The sequence below is a fragment of the Herpailurus yagouaroundi genome, unplaced genomic scaffold (assembly GCF_014898765.1).
Source record: "Herpailurus yagouaroundi ecotype Mexico unplaced genomic scaffold, PumYag 139, whole genome shotgun sequence".
Lineage (NCBI taxonomy): Eukaryota > Metazoa > Chordata > Mammalia > Carnivora > Felidae > Herpailurus > Herpailurus yagouaroundi.
Window position 1 is genome coordinate 82,787,047 of NW_024412394.1, and position 23,323 is coordinate 82,810,369.

The 23,323-nt window shown below is 36.1% G+C and overlaps 1 long non-coding RNA gene and 1 other non-coding gene across 4 annotated transcripts in view; one reads left to right on the top strand and one right to left on the bottom strand.

The window, feature by feature from the left end:
* The window catches only part of LOC121030019 (uncharacterized), a 32,541-nt gene extending 11,299 nt beyond the window's left edge, over window positions 1-21,242 (bottom strand). Inside the window, exons 1-5 of one of the 3 annotated variants that reach the window (XR_005790036.1) lie at window positions 20,772-21,242; window positions 19,291-19,389; window positions 18,393-18,469; window positions 15,433-15,529; window positions 13,546-13,726 (exon numbers count right to left, since the gene is read on the bottom strand). This is a non-coding gene — a long non-coding RNA (uncharacterized LOC121030019). Of the gene's footprint in view, window positions 1-13,545; window positions 13,727-15,432; window positions 15,530-18,392; window positions 18,470-19,290; window positions 19,390-20,771 lie in introns of those variants that run through there. The other 2 variants (XR_005790038.1, XR_005790037.1) reach the window with 2 other exon arrangements.
* LOC121030176 (U6 spliceosomal RNA) lies at window positions 1,821-1,926 on the top strand. The gene has a single exon (XR_005790105.1). It is a non-coding gene; the product is annotated as a U6 spliceosomal RNA (small nuclear RNA).
* Window positions 21,243-23,323: the final 2,081 nt, after the last annotated feature.

Below are 23,323 nucleotides of genomic sequence, written 5' to 3' on the forward strand. Positions count from 1 at the left end.
GATCTTATTTAAAACAGGACTTTTTTGGCACCCTTCTGGTGGATAAAACCTGATACTGCCTTGTTACTGCTGGTGGAAGTAAAAGTCCAGGTTCTTCACTTAGCCACTGTTGATAGCCCATGATGGTGAAGGAAGGAACTGTCTGTTGTTATTGCTGGGTAGAGGTGGGAGTTTAGGCTCCCCACTGGGTCTTTGCTGATACCATCCTGATTGGGAGGGGGAGAGGTATTTTATTATTGCTATTCACTTGTATTCCTCTGGTGGGACGGTAGCCGTGTTACCCTTGAGCAGTGATGAAAAGTTCCAACTTTACTAGTCTCTGATACCACCCAATGGGGAAGGGATAGAGTTTTTTTTTTTTTCCTACAGCATGAGAACGAAATACCAGACTTCTGGTCTTCGCTGACTGTGAGGGTGTGCTTCCATGATGAGTGGTAAGGGTCCTGCCTCTCCAGTAGGTTTCTGATACCTCACCAACAAGGAGAGGATGGGGTTCTTTGTTAGTGCTAGCTGTAGATGAAATTTTGGGCTCAAGATGAACTGAAATTACTAGCTTCTCACTTGGTCTTCTCTGACATCACCCTGGTAGCAGGGTTTGGAATGCTACGTTATATTCTGGCAAGAGTAGAAGTCTAGGCTGTCTACTTGACTGTTGCTGAAGGGAGTGAGAAATGGAGGCTACAGTTTTTATCTGTTGTATTTGGCTGGAATAGATTGGTTATTGTCTTCAATTTTTGTCTTGCTTGGATACCCATTTTCTTGTCTTTTGGTTAGAGAGAGTAGCTTTTTAGAGGGCTTTTCAGTTTTCCCTCTTTTGTTTGTGCTTATTGGTGTTTTCTGAGTTGCCAGCTTCTCTAATATCCAGTCTAGGGTAGAAATGGAAAAAAGAAAACCCAGTGTACTCATCACTGCATTATTATTATTATTATTATTATTATTTTTTTTTTGTCCCAAGTTTCTAGCTAGTCTGGTGTTTTCTTTATATTTTTCAGAGTCTCCTTATATATGGATGAGGTGTGTACAGCCATCCTAGTGGCCTAATCCTCTGTGTAATTTATTTAATTTCTTTAGAGAAAAATCCCTTCCACACTTCCTCCCCCCCCCCCACCCCCCCGGGATAAACTTCAGGGAATGGACTGTCCCACATACAGATCACCAGTTAAATCATTTTGTTATTGCCCTTAAGTCTCTTCCTCCATTGTACATGGCTGTCTGCACTCAGGAGAGGCCCAAGTTCTGCCTCAGCAGGTCAGCTGCTTCTGCTGCAGCATCTTTTATTGTTACCTGTAACTTCTTAGGTTCTGCCTCAGCACTCTTTGCATCTAGAAGTTTCCTGAACTTTTGAATGTCTGTATCTTATCTCTTCAATTTTGGTTTATACCTTTTTATATTTTCTTATTTTAATGGAGTCTAAGGAGGGAAAGATTGTGTGTGTGTGTGGTCGGTCTTGAACAGAAAGCCTTGTGAATTCTTAGTTCAACATAAATAAAATGTAATAAGTTAATACTTCTAAAGCATTAATGTGCCAAGGTTTCAACATATTATTTGCAATATAAATACACATTTTTAACATAAAACTATGTTAAATATGAGGATAAATTATAGATCAATATTAAGATTTTTCATAAGAATGTATAAAATTGAAAAAACATGCAACTAGAATAATTCATGCTGAAGAGTTCTGTAAATGTATGTAATATCAAAATCTCATTTGTCACTTGTCTTTAAGAGCTAGATTAGGGAATATTGGATCCAGGACAACTAGAACTAATGTATTTGGAGTTAATATTTAAGATTTTTTAAAAATGAGGTTTTCCCTTGTGCTTGCTTTGGCAGCACCTGTATTAAAATTGGAATAATACAGAGAAGATTAGCATGGCCCTACTCAAGGGTGACATGCAAATTCATGAAGCATTCATATTTTAAAACAATGAGATTTTCTCATCTTTTCTGTTTCTTATATGATGACAGATGAGCATAATATTGCAGTTAGGCCCACTATCACTTCCTGAGAAGACTTTCAAATAGTCTGGACTTATTCTTACAGTGTCTATATTAGGTTTCTATATACAAATTTTCTACCTCACCCCAACTTTTAAGTCATGAAAACTTATAGGAGAGTGGGCTAAGATTAAACTTCTCCAATTGAAGGGCAAAATAGGATTCTAATCGAGTATTTGGAGAGGCCTGGAGGTTTTTGCTCCATCGTTACAGACCATGATATTGCTAACCTGCAGGAAAATACAAGACCAAAAGAGGTATGTGCTTGCGTGCTGTGCACACAACCTGGGGAGTAGGATGGGATGAAGGGAATTGGTAGAGGTAAGAGTGAGTAGAGGCGCGTGAGTGTCATGTGGGTTTGGCACCTCTTCTGGGAGGTTTTTTGTTATAGGTAGAAATTTTACTATCTTGGTAACAATTATAACTCCCAACATTTCATGAGAGTTAGAGACTGAAGTAAGCCAGAAGCAAGACATAATGAAGATAGAAGAATAGGAGAAATTCATTGGTTTGTCTTCTGTGTCTTATATTTATATGCCACTCATCCCTCACACCTGAATAAGAAAAGATGAAGATAATCTAGAATATAAGAACTCCCTGAAAAACTCTTTAATATTTTCTTTAGTGTCTTAGTAATAAATTCTTTGTTTTTGTCTGTGAAAAAAATTTCAACTTTAAATTTGAAAGATATTTTCATTAGATATAGAATTCTAGATTAGCTGTTATAGCACTTTAAAAATTATTCGATATTTTCAGGCTTCCATCATTTTGTTTTGTTTTGAGAAATTCAGAAGACTTAATATGTCTTTCTTTCTTTCTGTTAGCAAAGGGTTTCCTTTCTGGTTTTCAGCAATGTTACTGTGGTTACTTTCCCTAGGTTTGTTTTCTTTGTTCATTTGCTTTCCTTTTTATTTTGCTTGATGTTTCTGAAAATACGTGGTGTCTTTCATCAGTTTTGGAAGATTCTTAGTCATTATCTTTTCTGATATTGGTTCTGTCCATTTTCTTTTTCCTCTTCTGGGATTCCAATTATGTCTTATTAGACTTCTGACTATGCCACTTGTCTCTCTTAGACTTCTGTGTTTTTTACATTAATTTTTTTTCTCTGTCCTTGAATTTGGATATTTCTGTTCACTTGTCCCAGGTTTACTAATTTTGTCTTCTCTATTTCATCTGCTCACACACACATCAGATGAGGTCTATATTACAGACCTTTTTTCTCTCTTAAATGCATTTGGTTCATCTATTGAAACTTTTAATATTTTTTTATCCATTCTTTCCTCTGTTGTCTTGGACATGTTAATTATATATATACTACATAGTATATATATAGAAGTTTATTTTACTCAGAGAGGGAGAGAGAGAGGCAGTGGGGGAGGAGCAGAGAGGACAGGATCCCAAGCAGACTCCTCACTGACAGCAGTGAGCCTGATGAGGGACTTGAACTCACAAACTGTGAGATCATGACCTGAGCCAGAGTCAGATGCTTCACTGACTGAGCTGAGCCATCCAGGCTCCCCGACATATTAATTGTATTTTAAGGTAATTGTCAGTGAATTCCAATATTTGGGTTATCTGAATTTTTTTCCTCTTGTTCTCTTTGTTTTTTCTCTTGGGTTTTGTTCACGTAGTTTTCTTTTGGCATGCCTAATAAATTTGGCCCAAATGCTGGATATTTAGTTTGAAAAAATAAGTTATTCTCCACAGAAGGGTCATTCTCTCCTGCACCATGCAGACAGAGTGATGGCTGATCACCTTAATCTAATCAGTGACTATGCTAATCCATGGCTGTGTTGTTGTTCAGAAGAGATTCGGTCACCTCTTGTTTGCCCGTGGCCTTCCAGGTATTTTTACTGGGAACTTGATATGTTTTTTAGTAGCTCCTCTTCTTGCATGTACTGAATGCTAAGACTTTGACATGTCAGAATGCCAAAAACTCTGCTTTACTTTTCAGAGTCTTTTCCACATAGGCACCAGAATTCTATAAATGCTCTGAAGGAAAAACTGACCTTCTGATTAAAGGTTCTAGGTCTCCATCAAAAGCTCTGCTATTGCAGCCTGGAGTCTTAGCCTGCTTTCTTTGCTAGAGTTGGCAGATGGCTATAGGGTAAAATTGGCTGCAAATACTAGCTCACTTTTCTTAATGTTCTCCCTCCTGCAGTCTTAGTCCTTCTATTTCTTCTGAGCAGATCTTATTTGTCTTCATATAAATGGCTTTTGTATTTTATCTAGTGGTTTTTTGTTCTCAGAAGGAACACTGGTTGGCCATAAACTTAAGTGAGTGTGACCACCTGTCCCAGTTTGCCAAGCTGTTCCAGTTCAGCACTGTAGATCGCCAATCCCAGGAAACTCTTCATCCACAGGCACACTGACACAGTTGGTCATTGTAATTATAAGCCATCCAGAAACGGTAGTTAGTAAATTTAAATTAATATGAAACTAATATGTAGGAAGGTATTTTTAACAAAACTCATGTGAGAAAGACTACTTTTCATACTGAGGTTGTATGTTAAATTACTTAGCTCATAATTGTTAAGCCAATATTTTCATGAGTAAGAGTGCTTAAGGAAATGCAAATATCTATTGTTTAGAAATTTTAAAAGACTGTCTAATCATTATTTTGTTAATTGTTCTAAGAAAGTTGGCAAAATCATCGGTTTGTCTTTGAAATCATTTTAAGTGTACAAATTCTGACTTTCATTTATCTCTTTTTAAAATGCATTTTTTGGCTCTAAGATGTTTTTGATCAGATACTTTTGTGTCTAAGTAAAAATTCATGCTGGCTGGTCTATCCTGTGTGAAGGCAGTGAACTCAGTGCTCTGTGGCTTCATAGCTAATATGCACCATAGAAAAGTGAGGCAGAGGAACACGGCTCTTGGATGACAAAGCTTTATTCATTAAGCTCAAGAAATTCTTTCATTTGTAGATACTGTATCTTGTTTATATTTTATCATATTTAAAGTTTGAAACAAAAAAAATAAAATTTGTCCAGTAAAAAATGCTACAAGAGCAGATGTTTTTATTAATGGAGATACAATTTTTAAAAGGCTAGATTCAATATTTTGTATGTGATTTGGGAAATACTTGCCTTGTGATAGTGTCATGCTGTCTTAAATTGTATTTCAGTTTATATTTTTAATTGTCATTTTATATTCATTTCTGATTTTGCCAAGTAGAATATAAGGTCTTCTAGGGCAAGAGCTTCTCATTATTTGATTCTCAAAGCTGATGTACAGATTTTTATTTAATTTCCAAGAGGACTGGATTTTCAGTGAGCAGTTACTTATGGCCAGATAATGCATCTTTATATATATATCATGACCTTACTGAACTCCAAAAATAATCCAAAAGAAAGAACATTGCCACATGTTTTAAGAAATCTAGATGATCATCTGGATTCTGCCATTAACTACACTTAAGCAAAGTAGTTTCAGTTTCTCTCTCTGTAAAATTAAGGATTTGAAGACAAAATTTTTTGACATTCCTTCTAACTCTTCAAAAATAAAAATAAAAAAAAATAGACTGGTTTCTGAGAGAGCTAATATGGAGAATGTTCTATTTGGACGTATCAGAGCCTTAACCCATGTTGTCTGAAGTCCATGAACTGCTGTGATTATAGCATTTCTGAGCTCCCTAATATCTTTTATTTTGTTTCCATAAAAGACCATAAAAGTTATTGATAACTTTTCTTAGATCTGTTGCATTTAGTTGTTTTTTCTTATGTTCTCTTCATTTCTGTTTTTTCCCCTGATTTTCTTTAGTATTGTGCTGAAAACAAGCTTTTCAGAGTTAAGATTCACACTCTTCTTCATTTATCTAAAGCTACATATAATAAGGAGAGGAAACTGTTAGAAGATAGATGTTGTTTCAAAGGTATATCTTGGTGAAATTGGGATAGTTTTGGTCTGCATACTTAAATTTTATTTTAAAAATCCTTCTAGTTAACATAGAAATGTATTTTAGGGGCGCCTGGGAGGCTCAGTTGGTTGAGGACGGACTTCGGCTCAGGTCATGATCTCACGGTTTGTGAGTTCTAGCCCCGCGTCGGGCTCTGTGCTGACAGCTTAGAGCCTGGAGCCTGGTTCGAGTTCTGTGTCTCCCTCTCTCTCTGCCCCTCCCCAGCTAATGCTCTGTCTCTTTCTGTCTCAGAAACAAACATAAAAAAAAAATTTTTTTAAAAGAACTGTATTTTAAAAGAAAAATGGCTTATGTCTGTTAAGTCTCAACTTGAGGATTCTTTGTGGACGCATAGGCACTGAGATCTCTTTCTTTAATGAACAGCAGCACTGCCTAAAGACAGTATACGGCCAAATGGAGAGTATCTGGTATTTGATTGTTGAATTCATATCAACTAGACCAGCCAGGGAAGTGATTATGTTCATGGTGGAGGGATTTCGTCAGCTGACCACCATTATATAATGGGGTGGAATAACCAGAGACCATAAACTAACTGGTGGTTCAGGTACTATATTTGGCTTGCACAGAAGTTTTGTTTGACACACATAGTTTTGTTTTTTTTTTTAATTGAATTAGTAATATTTAAAAATGAAATTTCACATGCAAATTAAACTTCTGGCTTTTTTTTTTCTTTGAAAAATTGTGCAGTATGACAATAATACATCCACAGTCAGTAGGACCTAAATAGTAGCTTAGATGACAACATTCTTTTGTTTGTTCACCCCAGTTAATCAGGGTGATTAATTAATAACATAAATACTTATTTATGTTAACTACTGCACCTCTGTAAACATTTGAGTTTACAACCCATTTGAAAACTTAAAAATTGGTATTTTTCTTGACCTCCCTGGCCAATTTTAGTGGCATGACCTAGCTGTGACTCAGTTGTGTTCTCTTCCTCAGCATGATATTTTCCAACATATCGTCAAGTTTCTGGTAGCAATTAGCTTGTACCATTGGCTCCAAAGCTTGTTCTAAGTCCAATAGTAGCAGCCAGATCCTTAAAGAATCTGGCCTCTGGCAACAGATTAGGGCAAAGTGTTTGAACTCATCCAAATATATCTCTCATCAACCTTGTCTCACCCATCCAAAAGTAACTCAAGTTTAAGATTTCTTGTATCTATGCAAATTGGATTAAAATTCATGTCTAATTTGTAATTTCTCAAGGGAGTTTCTTGATACACAGATAATAAACAGATAATACACAGATAATAGTGTTGATTTGCTTTTCTATATTCATCACTAAAAAGAACGTTCTCAAATTGTACTTATTTTAATAATGTCTCTTTCCTTTATGATGCTGTACCAGGAACTGTAATAGTACACAGTTATTTGTCTTGCATTCAATCCATTGCATACTGACCCCCAAGTATTTGACAGGCATAGTGAAAATCCATTCTATATGTAGTTCTGTGGTGCTTCCTAGAGTCACCTGGTACTAAATCTGAGATCTAGAATTCTAGATGGTAGCCGTGCAAAATGTACTACTATTGTGGTGACTGCATCAATTGGGCACTCAGTTACACATTTGATGAATGGATGAGTAATGGAAGTCACTTAAAATTGACCACTTAGCCTAGTCTTTGCTGTGTCACATTCAAAGGAATAGATAACTGTTTGCAAAGGTTTTGAAGAATAATGCAGATGGTAACTCTAGTCTTTCTTGAAGGCACAGCGCAGGGTTTTCTAAGCATTTCACTCAGAAAGCTTCTAAAGTTTTTCTTCAGATTTTCTTTTTCTTATTTATGAAATTGGCTAAAATTTCTGCTGCTTTCACTTTCCAGAGTAGTGTCACCACCATTTTTTTTTTTTTTCTTTCAGTGTTTAATAGCTCTTCTTTTCCTGGGTGGAGCTTTTAGGCATCCTAATTCTTATGACCACATTGACCCCTCTATGTTTGGAGCTGTTCTTACCCTTCATTGATTCTAAATTTAATTTTTCTATCAAGGTTGCTTCTCTCTTCAAAATCTGCTCTTGTGAATGGGTGAATAAAATTGTTTATTTTTTTAAATATTTATTTATTTTTGAGAAAGGGAGAGCAAGCAGGCAAGGAGCAGAAAGAGAGGGAGACAGAATCCCAAGCAGGCTCCACGTTAAAATTATTCACTTTTTTATATGTCAAAGAAAACTTGAATGAAGGAAATCTGTTTCTTGTTCCCCTCCATATATTTTTCACCCACCCAACCAGGTTGGAGAAGCTTGAAGGAGGAGAAGTATTGAAATAGTATGGGATATATAAATTTAATACCTAGACAAATCATGACTGAATAAAAAGGTCAGAAGACAACCCATCTGCATTATGGTGAAGGTATTTAGTCCTTACTAAAAGCCTGTAAAATAGATGTTATTTAAAATTATTCTCGTAGGGGCGTCTGGGTGGCGCAGTCGGTTAAGCGTCCAACTTCAGCCAGGTCACGATCTCGCGGTCCGGGAGTTCGAGCCCCGCGTCGGGTTCTGGGCTGATGGCTCAGAGCCTGGAGCCTGTTTCCAATTCTGTGTCTCCCTCTCTCTCTCTGCCCCTCCCCCATTCATGCTCTGTCTCTCCCCCCCAAAAAATAAATAAACGTTGAAAAAAAAATTTTAAAAAAAATAAAATTATTCTCATAAATCACAAATCAGAAAACATTCAGAGAGAAGTGACTTGATGCTTATAATCATGCTCAAAATTGCCTGTGGTGGGCAATTTTCATGTAAACAAAAAGACTGAAGGAAAAGGTCTCAGTGAGTCTAAGACCTGGTTGTGAAGTGACTGGAATTTTTATATTTCTTAATTTTCAAGTAGAACCACAGACTATTGGGGATGGTAGCATTATAATGAACTCCAATCGACTGGCCTAATTGTACTTTAAATACTATAAACTTAGGGGCTAGAGATGATTAAAATGGAATAGTGACCTAATTGTACATTTTCAGAAATTTATATGAGTTGGGGTTAAACCACACTAGGATACCACAGTGTGAAGAAAAATAATGTTAACCTGTGTTTAAAAATAAGTGTTTATGATAAACAGATATTCTAAAGCTACCAATTAGGGATTTTAATAACTAGTAAAGCAGGAAAAAAATCCCTGTTTTCTCCTTCACTCTGATCCACAAAACATTAAATGAAAATGAGTATTTTTATGTTTTGTGGCCATATGAGTTTTTCCCCCTCATATTTTGTGAGTGATGAAATTCCTTAATTGTGAAGTCCAGATTTCTGATTAAGCAGTTTGTTCTTAGTGGGCTTTTAAATCAAATTTTATCTCCAGGCCTTGAGAGTTAAGGCTGCCAAGACTTAAATAAGGAAAACATTCATTTTGATTCCTAATAACATTAAATTTTAAGACTTTGCAGTTGTAAAGCAAATACTAAAAATTCAAATTTGAAAATAAAGTTGGGATTAAGTGCTATTTTAATCTTTACTATGCAGGGAAAAACAATGCAGTCTAATTAATATATAGTATAGTTACATTTGATTTGTATTATAAGATGAAATCAAAGACCTGAAAATAATTTTTTCTCTTATAAAGTTTTATTCTATAGTTGTTTTCAAAAAGTTCACTCTTTATATTATGAAGCCTGTGATATAAAAAGAATACATATCTTTCAGTAATTTCTTTGCATGAATAGTTTGCCTAATGAAATGATGCCAATTTTCAAGACTATACAAGATTTTTAATTATTTTAGAAAACTTACTGAAGTTTTAGTTATGTTAAACTGTTAAAGTATCTATTTTCAAAATTGTCATATAGTATTTATTACACCGATAAATATCATGTACTTATAAGTACAATATACTTAGCTACAAATCCCAGTATAGAGCAATTGGGGGATCAAAGGGGTAGGTTGGTGAGACAATCAGATCAGTAAGTTGATTAAATGCTCCTAACCCTGTAATTTTGTGCAGAGTACCCTCTGCTATGAAAATTAGATGTTCTTAGATTTTTGTAACTAGACTGCTTAGGTTTTCCAGAAGGAAAGAACATAGCTAATTGTAGTAAACTCTTAACTTATTTTCAGTGATATATGTACATTTTTGGTCAGTTTAGATTTTAAGTGCATTAAATTAAGTATTATGCCTATGTAGGTTATTTTTGAAATCGAATAACTTTGAGTGTCATCTTATGAATAGTTTCTGAATTTGTAAATGTATACCATGTACTCAAATAATCATGTTGGGCATGTTCATTTATTTTAGTACTTGCTGTGTGCTAAGCACTCAAGTAGAATGAAAGAGAAACAATATCCCTGCATTCAAGAATACCCTATAACTATCTATATGAGGGTTTTTACTATAGAGTTTGCTTAAATATTTGCTTTTTTTTTTTTTTTTTTTTGTAAACCAAGGTCATAGTAATCACAGAGGTAATGTAAAGGATTTGAATCAGAAAAACTTCCTGAGAGTTTTTTTGTTTTTGTTTTAATTTTTGTTTTTTTGGTAGGGGACACCAAATTCAGACATGGTGGAAAAGGATAATGGAAGGTTGAAAGTTGGCGGAAAACACGTAGAGAATGGTATGGACAAGGAGGAAGAAATAAACCATAACATGAGCTCACGATTAGAGTGCAGGGGCATGTATGTTGAGATTGAAGAGATTGTTTGAAAGACTTCCAAATCGTGGGAGAAGTGAACCATCAGGAATTTAGAGTCAGTGCAGGGGACAGGAGGTAGTGAGGTTCTTTGTGTGGGGTTATAAGTAAAGAAAAGAAATGTTGTGGGTTTTTTTTTTAAGATTATTTTAGTAACCATGAGTGGGTTAAGAGAAAATAGATACAGTGAAACTACTTTGAAAGCTGTTGCAGTGTTCAAATATGAAGTAATTACACACAATTTTCACAGTTTTGAAATAAACAGGAGATACTAGATCCGAGAGAACTAACGAAAGGAAAATTAATTATATAAAATCTCTAGTGTCTAAGTCATTTCAACTTTTAGTTTTAATTAGGAGTAGATACTGATGATTTAAACCATGATCTAGAGAACTTTGGGGGAAGTTAAGATACAGGTTATGGAAATCCCAAATGCAACAGCCTAGGCAAAAAGGGGAAGTGGCAGTTTAGGACTCCTGCAGTGGCTTAAATGTTTCATCAGGGTCTTGGATTGTATCTTTTAATCTTTGGGGTGAAGGCCTTTCTTTATGTATATCTTCATAGTTTCAAAATAGCTGCTGCATCTCCATATATCACCTTTGTGTTCCATACTAGAGGAACAAAGAAGAAACAGAAAGGGTGGAACTTTTATCAGCAGAGAAGCTTTTCATCCTATTTACTTGAAACTTGTCCTACAACACCACACATAGTTAACTTTGTTTTCCTTTGGGTGAGAATGTGTAAGATCTACTTTCAGCAACTTTCAAGTATATAATACTGTATTATTAACCATAGTCATTAATAACCATATTATTAACCATAGTCATAAGCTGTACATTAGATCTTTAGAACTTATTCTTTTTTTTTTTTTTTTTTTTTTTAAGAAAGAATGTGCATGAGCAAGGGAGAGGGCCAGAGAAAGAAAGACATACAGAATCTTCAGCAGGCTCCACCTCCACTCTCAGCATGTAGCCTGATGCAGGGCTCGATCCCACAACCCTGGGATCATGACCTGAGCCAAAATCAAGAGTTGGATGCTCAACCGACTGAGCAACCAAGCTACTCCAGAACTTATTCTTATAACTGAAAATTTGTACTCTTGATCTGCATCACCCTATTTCCCCCTCCCCTCAGCATTCCCCAGTAGCCACCATTATATTTCTGTTTCTATTAATTGGGTTGGCTTTTTTCCCTTTTCCTTTTTTTTTTTTTTTTTAAGATTCCACACATAACTGACACCATACAGTATTTGTGGTGTACACATATACATTTTCTTTATCCATTCATCCATTGAAGGACATTTAGGTTGATTCTGTACTTTGGCCATTGTGAATAATGTTGCAATGAGCATGTGTGTGCAGATATCTGTTTGAGATACTGATTTCAGTTCCTTTCAGATATATACTTAGTGGGAATGCTGGATCCTTATATGGTAGTTCAATTTTCATTTTTTGGAGGGTCCTTAATGGTTGAATCAATTTATGTTTCCACCAACAGTATATAAAGGTTCCCTTTTATCCACATCTTCCCCAACATTTGTTATTTCTTGTCATGTTGATAATAGCAATCCTAACAGATTTCAGGTGCTATCTCATTGTGCCTTTGTTTCATGTTTTCCTGATGACTAATGATGTTAAGCATCTTTTCATATACCTTTTGGTAACTTTTTTTTTTTTTTTTAATTTAAATCCAAGTTAGTTAACATTGTGTAGTAATGGTTTCAGGAGTAGAATTTAGTGATTCATCACTTACATATAATACCCAGTGCTAATCTCAACAAGTCCCCTCCTTAATGCCCATCACCCATTTAGTCCATCCCCCACTCATCTCCCCTCCAGTAATACTGTTTGTTCTCTGTATTTGAGTCTCTTATGATTTGACTCCTCTGTTTTTGTCTTATTTTCTCTTCCCTTCCCCCATACTCATCTGTTTTGTTTCTTAAATTCTACATATGAGTCAAATCATGATACTTGTCTTTCTCTAACTTATTTCACTTAGCATAATACACCCCAGTTCCATCCACGTTGTTGCAAATGGCAAGATTTCATTCTTTTTGATCACTGAGTAATATTCCATTGTATATATATATGCCACATTTTCTTTATCCATTTATCAGTCGATGGACATTTGGACTCTTTCTACTGGTCATTTGTATGTCTTTGGGAAAATGTCTGTGTAAGTCCTTTGCCCATTTTTTAAATGTTTTATTTGGTTTTTGGTTTTTGGTTTTTTTTTGTTTTGTTTTTTTGTTTTTTTTTGCTATTGAGTTGTATGAGCTTAATATATTTTGGATATATCAGATATATGATTTTCAAATATGTTCTCCCATCCTATAGGTTGCTTTTTATTGAAGGTTTTATTGCCATGCAGAAGCTCTTTAGTTTGGTGGAGTCATACTTGTTTATTTTAGCTTTTTGTTGTCTGTACTTTTGGTGTTTTATCTGAGAAACCATTGCCAAGACCACCAATGCCAAGGTTCTTTTCCCCTATGTTTTCTTCTAGGAGTTTTATGGTTTCGGGTCTTACATTTATGTCTTTAAGCCATTTCAAGTTAATTTTTGTATGATGTAAGATAGAGATCCAGTTTCATTCTTTTACATGTGGATATCCAATTTTCCCAGCACCATTTATTGAAGAGAGAGCTTTTTTTCCGCTTGTGTGTTCTTGGTGCTCTTGTCAAACTTAGTTGGCCATACATCTGGGCTCTCTCTTCTGTTTTACTGGTCTGTGTGCATCTTTTTATGCCAGTACCATACTGTTTTGATTAATATAGCTTGAAATCGGGAAGTGTGATGCCTCCAGCTTTGTTCTTCATTCTCAGGATTGCTTTGGCTCTTTGGGATTTCTTGTGGTTCCATACAAATTTTAGGATAGTTTATTGTATGTCTGTGGAAAGTGCCATTGAGATTTTGATAGATATCATGTTGAATCTATAGATCACATTGGATAGTATGGACATTTTGACAATATTCTTCCAATCCAAGAACATGGGATATGTTTTTATTTGTGCCTTCAGTGTATTTCATCAATGTTTTATTGTTTTCAGTATTCAGGTCTCTCACTTCCATGGCTAATTTTATTCCCAAGTATTTTATTGTTTTTGGCACTTTGTCTCTCTGAGCACCGTCAAGGAAGGAGAAGCATATATTAGGTAGGTGTCTGGCAGAAGAGGTGTTTTGTATAACCCATTGATTCTACAAAAAAAAAAAAAATGTATTAAACCATAAAGTTAAAAACCTTAACATGTTGGGCTGGAGCTCTTTCAGTTGTCTGAATACTGACTCAGGACACTTGTTACTGTTTTTGATCCCATTGGCTTTCTCAGACTGTGTGGCCAGAGGAAACCTAGGTTATGTCCAGGAGGAAGTGTAGAAAATTCATGTACTCTGAGGACCAGCTTATAAATATGAAGACTATTACATAAATATGTGGTTTCAAATGTCTTTAAATTTAATTTTAATTTATATTCCATGTTTATAGTTTTGACACTTAACATCTCAAATTATATTTTCAAAATTGTGTTTTTTATGCTCCTTCTAACACCATCTGTGATCCTAGATGAAGGTAAGCCTTTAAATTAAATGACCAGTATACTTGTAACAATTAAAAAAAATTTTTTTTTAATGTTTATTTATTTTTGAGAGAGACAGAGACAGAATGTGAGTGGGTTAGGGGCAGAGAGAGAGGGAGACACAGAATCTAAAGCAGGCTCCAGGCTCTGAGCTGTCCACACAGAGCCCGATGTGGGGCTCGAACTCACGAGCTGTGAGATCATGACCTGCGCCGAAGTCGGATGCTCAACTGACTGAGTCACCCAGGTGCCCCAACAGTTTTAAAATAGGAAATAAATGTGGTCAGATTATCAGGTATACATAGTACTTGTTCCCCCAAATGGTATGTGATGTAGGTGCAAAACTGTATAGCTAAAGATATTTAGCCACTGAGATCATTGAACTGGCCAAATATTCTCGAAAGCTTTAAGAATGAGGCTCTGAAGGTATGTGGTTATTTAAAATATATTTTGGACAAACCTCCACTGATGCAAAAGTTAAAACATCTAGCCAAGAGATTGAATCACTGAAGTGCAGAAAGAACCAGCAGTATGATTGCTACGTGTCTTTTCTGGAAATGCAATCATTTCATTGTTACTCACATAAGTCTTCTAAAGTGCTTTGGGATATTACTGGTAATATAGATTCTATGCCCCTGGGTAATAAAATAAAATGTTACTCTTAATCATTTGGAATTTTAGATGTTACTGTATTTTAGATTCAGCTGAGTAATTTTTCTTGGTTTCTAAGGGAGGCCTTAAAATAATTTTGTTCTTATATTATTATAGTTGAATAATTATGTAACAGTGCTTCTTCACATATGAAAAATAATAAAGGTGCAAGATATAAATAATATCAAAATCATGTTTTAGATTCTGAAAATTTGTTAATAATATAGTCCTCAAAGGTGTGTGTGTGTGTGTGTGTGTGTGTGTGTGTGTGTGTGTGTGTGTGTATAGAAATAATTTCACAATAAAATTAGCTTTATTCTAAAACTTCCAAGAGCCAAAAGTAATGAGATGGGCTTCTAAAGTACTTAGTCTGTGAACAAGATAATAATCAGTACATACAATTTTTAGGGCACTGTGCTGGAGAGTGAGGGACATAAAAAGCATTAAAACACATTCCTTACCCTTAAGAAGATTATGGCTTGAGCAAATAACAGAGAATAACTCATGACACAGGAAAATTTACTAATATTTGAAGCCATTTCAGTCATAAAAATCTGTGCTGCTAACATGATTGACTATTTTGGTTATTGCTACATAACAAATCACCCTAAAATGATATAAGACAATAGCTATTAATTTTATTATTTCTCATGATTCTATGGATTGACTGGGGCTCACCTGGGCAGTTCTTCTGGTTTCACTTGAAGTCTGTCATACCATTGCAGTCAGGTGATAGCTGGGCTAGGATGTTCCCATGTCTCATCCTCCAGAACATCTTTATGTGGTCTCTTTTTTCCCGTGTGATTTCCTCACATCATGCATTAGGTCTCCAAGTATCAAGAAGTAGACATTTTTAGTACTCTTATGTCCTGGGATCAGAAGTACCAGCATATCCATTTTCACCCCATTCTATTGATCTAGGCAGTTTTTTTTTTTTTTTTAAACGTTTATTTATTTTTGAGACAGAGAAAGATAGAGCATGAACGGGGGAGGGTCAGAGAGAGAGGGAGACACAGAATCCGAAGCAGGCTCCAGGCCCCGAGCTGTCAGCACAGAGCCCGACGCGGGGCTCGAACTCATGGACCGCGAGATCATGACCTGAGCCGAAGTCGGCCGCTTAACCGAGTGAGCCACCCAGGCGCCCCTGATCTAGGCAGTTTTAAGACCAGCCTGTGATAGTTGGATGAAGTGGGGAGAATAAGTTCCACCTCTTGATGTGAGGAACAGCAGGTAGGTAGTGGAGGCATTTTTAGACGTCATCTTTGGAGATTAGCTACCTCACTTGCTGATTAGTGGTCTTGGCCTTAATTGCTGTGGGATCTAAAGGATAGATGACTCTCTGACTTAGGTGACTGAGGAAATTTTCAAAGATTAGCTAAAACTTTTTCCTGAGTCAAAAAGGCTGAGCACAGAGGAAACAGTAGAAGATAGTAGGGTGGGGGACAGTGGGGTGGATAATGGTATTCTCCATAGGAAGAATAGCATATGCAAAAGTACACAGGTGAGAAAACAAAGTCATTAGATTAATAAGAGTTTAATAAAAAATATGATCCAAAATAATGGTCATCATAAAGCCATCAATAGTGGCTTTCATATCCTGGATCAGTACTATTTCAATTACCGTAGAAAGAACTAGTAAAAATGCATAGGAAGTAGATGTTTTTAAAAGGCTGATGCAATTCTAAATAGGGAGCATATCATTTACTAACAGCAGACTCTTTAAAACTGAACCAGTAATGGGCTTAGATATAAGACGGTGAAATTTATTTGGAAGAATTTTCTTTTGGTTTCCATCATATCTGAGATTCTATTCAGGTAGCTGGGCAATGTCAGAGTAGTAAAGCAAGCTACTTGAATATAGGTCAAGTAAGAAAAGACAGGTGTGGACATGGCTTGGGAGTTTTGCTTCCTGGATAATCCAGTTTGCAGCTTCATAGCAACTCAGCTTATATTCGTCAGCACTAGGTGAAAACTGATAGCTCAGAGTGTGAACAGTACAAATGTCCTGAGAACAAATAAGTCTCAACCTTAGGATAGCTATGTATGCTGTGAGATAAGAGTCTACTGTAAATTCTTAAGTCAAATCATTATAACTGACCCCACTTGGAAATTTAAATAACAAAGTCAACTCCATCTATATAATATATAATTCATCTATTTCTTTAACACCTTTATAGATTAGCTGCTATGTGAATAGCTCATTACAAATGATGTATAAACTGTCCTAATTTTTAGGAAGTTATTAATCTGGAACTTATATTCCTGTTTATTCCATGCATTGGCACTATTCCTGTGCTCTAGATGAATATAAATGTCTTCTACAAGATATTCCTAATATCATCTGGAGAAACAGGCATTTCCACTGACCAAGTCCTTTTTTTGCTCCCCAGATTCTTTGATTATTAATGTTATGCTGAAGTTTTCATTATCCTCATTCATTCATTTAGCAGACATTCATTGAGTTTTATCTATGAGTTAGACCCAGCGAAAGTGACTTTTGAACTGTGACCTATAGTATGAAAAGGAGTCAGTCTTGAGCTGAGCTGAAGAGAGAGTTCCAACACAAAGCACAAAGGCCCCAAAGAAGAAATAAACCTAATGTATACAAGGAACAGAAAGAAAGCCTTACAGCATGCTGAAGGAGATGTGAGTTAGTTCACATAATGTGTGCACTCTGAAGCTATAGCAAGGATTCTGATTTTTTTTTTTTTGAAATTTATTCTTTCTGAGTGGGAAGAGAGGGTACATTGGATTGATCTGAGCAGGGAAGTGATGTGATCACAATTTACCTTTTATAGGGATCTTTCTGATTCTGGGTAGAGGAGAAACTAACGGGAACATGGATCAACAAGATACCTGGAAGTTATTACAATAGTCCACAATGATGAGGGCAATCTGGATTAGGTACTACTGGTGTAATTGCTGAGAAATTAGATGCTCTCTGCCCCTCACTCTTGTCAATCCCACCCTTGCTGTCCCACATATTCCTCCTTTCTTCTCATTTCAGTGCAACAGTTGGCGAGTGCCTATCTTGGACCTCATAGCTCTTCACTTCTTTTGCCTCAAGCCCTCTTTTCTTTTCTACTTTACTTCTCTTGTTTCTAGCCCATTTACCTCTCTGATCTCTTGTTTTTTTCCATCCCACTGCTTTCTGATTTTTCCCTTTTTTCTCTCACTCTTCGTTTTTCTATTTATAGGTTTTATAAAGGGCCTTCTTATTCCCATTCATTGATAGATTATCCTTCACTCCCTTGAGGAGGCACATGAAGGGGCCAGTTTTTTCTAATTTACCCAGTCTAGGAAATTTAAAATATTCTGATCAGGTATATCTTATACAGGAGCCTATAGAATTAGGTCTCATTGTATCCTTGACTGGCACTGGAAAAGTCTCAAACTGTTGTGGCTCATCAGAAGAAGCTATCAATAAACATGCATGTCTTGAAACTGGAAGTATCTGCAATGTTAACTTAGTTTTGATTTGGTTGTGCTTAAGAGTCTGGCATGATGCTGGGAATGAGTGAGTGAATCAGTGGATGAATGAATGAAAATAGAAACTTGGTGCAAAAGAGAGAAGGTTTTCTGGTCCACACAAACTGATAGCTGTCTATCCCTGCATATATAGCTGAAAAAAATTATACCTTAATAGTGGCTTTCATATCCTGGATCAATGCTTGGGACCTTGGTAGATAAGTGTGCTAGGCATTGTACCTTGCTCCTGAAACAAAATGATGTTCTTTCAAGGTCAACATATTCCAGACTTGGTTTCCAACTATCTCTATGTTTGTATTTATTGCTATAATAGTAGACCACTCTTGTTATTCCTGTTCTTGATGTTCAGAGGTAGTGACTCAGGAGCCAGTCAGATCTCCCACTAATAGTAATAGAGTTGATAGCAGAAGTTGGAGACCCGCTAAGAGAGCAGAACCAGAGTAAATACTGCAGTTGAGGTCTTGGAACTGGGCATTTCTTGGGAGTGTCCACTGTCCAAATTTCTGTGGCTAATTCTGTCACACAAATCATGTTTTTAGCTTCATTAAAATACTTTAAAGGCACATAATACTTAATCATAGGAATTGGCAGTAGGGAAGTATTTTACATGATGAATAAAGTGCCACTGATTGATAGAAGAGTACAGAGTGCCTCGTGCTGATGGGAGCACCCTGATACTTCTGTGTGTCTAGGATGGGGCTGTGGTTTGATGCACTGGTTCTTATTTTGACAAAGCCCCCATGAGATTAATTAATCGAAATGTACAGTTTAACCTATGTGCACACATAGGTAAGGGTGATCTGTTTTTGTAGGTGAAGGAACTCAGCAGTATATCAATTAAATTAATTAAATTTTATTTTATCTTTAGATTCTAGGATTTGAAGAGATCTAAGATAAAAAAAAACGATGCAGGGTCTGTGCAGAAAGAGGGGACATGTGACTTGGGGAGAGGAGAGCCTTTGACCCAGACTTCTATTAATAAATAGTTTCCCATTTATATTGCTATTTTTCAACTAACCTTATATAGATGGCTACAGAAATACTCACAATGTAAGGAGAAGGGATGTGTCCTTTTATGAAAACGTGCATCCCCAATGAACTGTTCACTGCTTTACATATTCATCAATTCATCTTCTCCCTAGCCTCCTATTGTAAAAGAAAATGTCCAGAGTTAGTTGCTATGGAATTGAACTAGTTTTGAGTTGCAGCTTTTAAAAAACCTTTTTTAAACCTTGGTAAAACATTGTTAGTAGGCAATTGGTATCACTGTCTACTTAAGTTTTAAGATGTGGCTCTTAATAAACCATTCTTTTGTAATATGTGGAGATAGGGAGGGAGGGACAAACAAACCTAGTAAGAGCTTCTGCAGCATTGCTAAACTCAGGTTGAAGAAGGTTACAGTTAAGTACCTTGCCAGATATTTTAGCCAGTGAGTCTGTTGTACCACAAAATTGGGATTGCTAGGAATTCTTCTCAAAAACACTTATAATTTTAAGAAATGTACTTTAAGTTTTGATTTGTTTTGCATAAGTAAACCACATGCTAACACACCACTCACTTTTAGAGCACTATCCAAACATCACAAAGTCAGTTCCAAAGTCCAGACAATTTCCAGTCCCTCTGTCAGAAAGCAAATAACAACAAAAGACTTATTCCAAACATAAGTCAGCCAGAACCTTGGAGAACCTTCACAGTAACTTGCTTTGCACAATAACTTCAGGAAATTTTGTGAATAACCCACAGTGGGGAGCACACAATCCCATAATACTCAGAACATATTGCCCAAGTTATACATGATGACAAGGTAAACATTTGCTTAACAACTCTTTCAAAGGGGGAAGTGGTATGAAAACCAAGGGATACTCTCCCATCTTTGAAACCCCAAATTAGCTATAGTCTTGGCTGTACCCAGCACCCTTAGGTCTGAGCACTGCAAATTACATCATCTTTTGGTTCAAAGAAAACAGAAATTTAACTTTTCTACCAAAATGCGTCTAATTGTTAACCTGTTGGAAAAAAGGTAGGAATAGGTATGCATAGATGATAGGTGCTTGTTTCTGGTTCTTTTGTATTTCTTGGTGTGTAAGCATTTGTCAGCTGGTTGCTAGTGATTCTATACCTAGATACAACTCTTATGTATCCATTTAGTACTTTCCTGCTGAAGAGCACAAGATGAATGATCACTTGTGGAGTTTTCCAGCATGGATACAGTTCACAGTCATTGTTATGATGCCATAAAACCATCGTACACAAACTTCACTTTAGTGGTTTTACACTTAGCTATAACCCCACATGCAAGGACCATTAGAGTTAAAATGTCCCTTGAGTTTCTTTCTAACATTAAATTTATTTCAATTGCTATAGATGAAAACAAAGCAACAAAAATGTACTGGTCTTAAACACTATCCTTGAATAAAATAAAGCTATAATGATGAGATATTTTATCATAGTGTTTAAGGATTCCTTGCCGTGATATATTGCACAATGCACATTGGGTGCATAAAACAGGGAATAGTAATTAATTTTACCTTGGAAGTATGATCCTAAAGTCCAGAAGAAGGTCAGAGTTGTGTGTGTACAAAATCCATAGAGTGTGGAATGTCGGAAATATTTATGTGACAATTTGAAAATATTATTCCTGATTCTCATAATTACACTCCTCAGAGGAAAAGGGAATCTGTATAAGTCTGAATAAAGAAACAACAGGAGAGGTTAGCTACTAACATTATAAATGGACACACATTGTATACAGAAACTTAAAGAAGTTGGTTTTATATTAAGTGCAGAAGAAACATCTTACATTATTTTGTTGTATCTCAATGAAAAAAATTTTTTCTTTGAAAAATAATTAGCACTTAAGTGTTTGGCTTTTTATGCTGGTTACACATCCCATGTTAACTCTTACTGATATAAAAAAAATAAAATTAATGCTGAAAATGAATCTGTTATAGTAACAAATCCACTCAAGCTCAAGAGCACCAGTTTTGTACCAACTCCTCTCTGTGTGGAACATGGATTATACAAGTAAAAGCCTCTGTCTCCGAGGAGCCCCAAATGCATGAAACTCACAGTGCAGGTTCCCATAATTCCAGGAAACAGAGTTTTTTGTTGGAAAACTTTAAGATTAAATCTTTTAAAAAATATATTTATTTATTTTTGAGAGAGAGTGTGAGCAGGGGAGGGGCAGAGAGAGAGGGAGACACAATCTGAAGCAGGTTCCAGGTTCTGAGCTGCCAGCACAGAGCCTGATGCGAGGCTCGGACTCACAGACTGCAAGATCATGACCTGAGCCAAAGTCAGACGCTTAACCAACTGAGCCACCCAGGTGCTCCTAAGATTAAATCTTAAACTATGAGGTGGAGACCTTACCTTTCTCTTACAGTGTGGTCCTTCATGGAAAATGAGTAAGTTTATTGGAAGAACACTAGAGGGGATTTTGCTAATACTTGAGACTGAGATCCACATAATACATGCTTTGGAAGTAAAAGAAAGAGACTGGCCCCAAGTGCCGTCAGGTTGGCCTTTTAGGTGAATTTAATGCTCTTGATTTTTATTATGCTGCTCTGCTTCCTCTGAAACCTACACTGGTTTATTCCAACCAATGTGGTCTGAATTCCATCCAACATTTTAGTAATATTTATCCGCGTTAAACTCAGTATTGCTTGATAAGTCAAATTTGTTGTAAATCACTTCCAGTTGTATAAATACGTTATTTACTCATAATTGGTAAAAACTCCATGCTGTCATTGAGTCGACATATTCATGTAATTACCTAGGCTGGGAATCTGTTTAAGTGTGATTATTCTGGAGAAAGAAAAATCAAAAGAATTAAAGTATAATTCTGTGAAGACTATCATCTTTGACAGTTATAAAAGTAGACATTTTTCAAAAATGTGTTTCATTTTACTGTAACTTAAAAAAAATTTCACTTTCTTTTTATAAAGTCCCTACAAATTGTCCAAAGTTTGGATGGATGTATTTAAATATTTTAGTCAAAGCTTGGCAGCTGATGAACTAAACCTAGTTTTATTACCCATTCCAAATGACCCACCCTTTAGATTGAGTTCATGGGTTATGCCACCAACCCCTAAAGTAACTGGTGAAATGACTCATCATCAGGGGAAAGGCTATGGCACAACTCCAGTTTGGAACAGAGACTGGCAGTTGATTTAAGCTTGGGAATAGAGGCAGAGAAGGAGCCAAAGTTTAAGCTGAAGCTGGAATAAGGCTGTTCTAGTACTGAAACACATCCTCCAGATTCACCGGCTGTCCTCAAATTGTGTATTGAATTCAAAAGTAATGAGACCTCAGATCTGGTACTTATTTAATGCTGAAACATACTTATGATCTTGGTGATGAGCAATGGCCCTGCTGTTGTCTCTAATGTTGGTCATGGCAGCAGGTTGCTTTAGATTGGGCTGTCACAAAGGTCATGGAAAGAACTGATGAAAAAGTTGGCAAATTCTACTCTGGCATGTGAATCTGGTCTCAGGTGTCCCCTTGAGGACATGAGCAGTGGGCACCCACTGTCTTAAATCTACCTGATCACATACTGCATACTAGGTACAAAATATTTTGTTAATAAATATTTATTAAGCTCCTGTTATGCACCAAGTATGGTGCACTTTGTATACAGGTATATATATAGTAGTGGCCTCCACAGACATGATGCCTGTATCATGAATTTGAAGTATAGGGTTTGTTGGATTTATTAATTTCCTAAACTTACTTTTGTTTTTTTAGTTTGTTCTGACATAATGATAACAATAACATGGAAACCTTTAAGAGTCACTGTTAGTAGATCTAGATATTAATTCTCTATATGTTCTCTTAGGACTTTTTAGTATCATTTAAGTCACTTCTGTTGCTGGCAGCACCACCCTTAGGGGTCTCACACTTCCTTAGAGATCTGGTTGATGACTAGATATCCCAAACACACAGGTACAATTTATTAAAGTACATGTGAGCACCACTGTTACTCATGATTCAGTGTCCAGCTCTGATAGAGCTTAAATATCCTGCACCTGAAACCTTACGAACTTTGAACATCCAGAACATCCACTGTCCAGACTATCTTTCA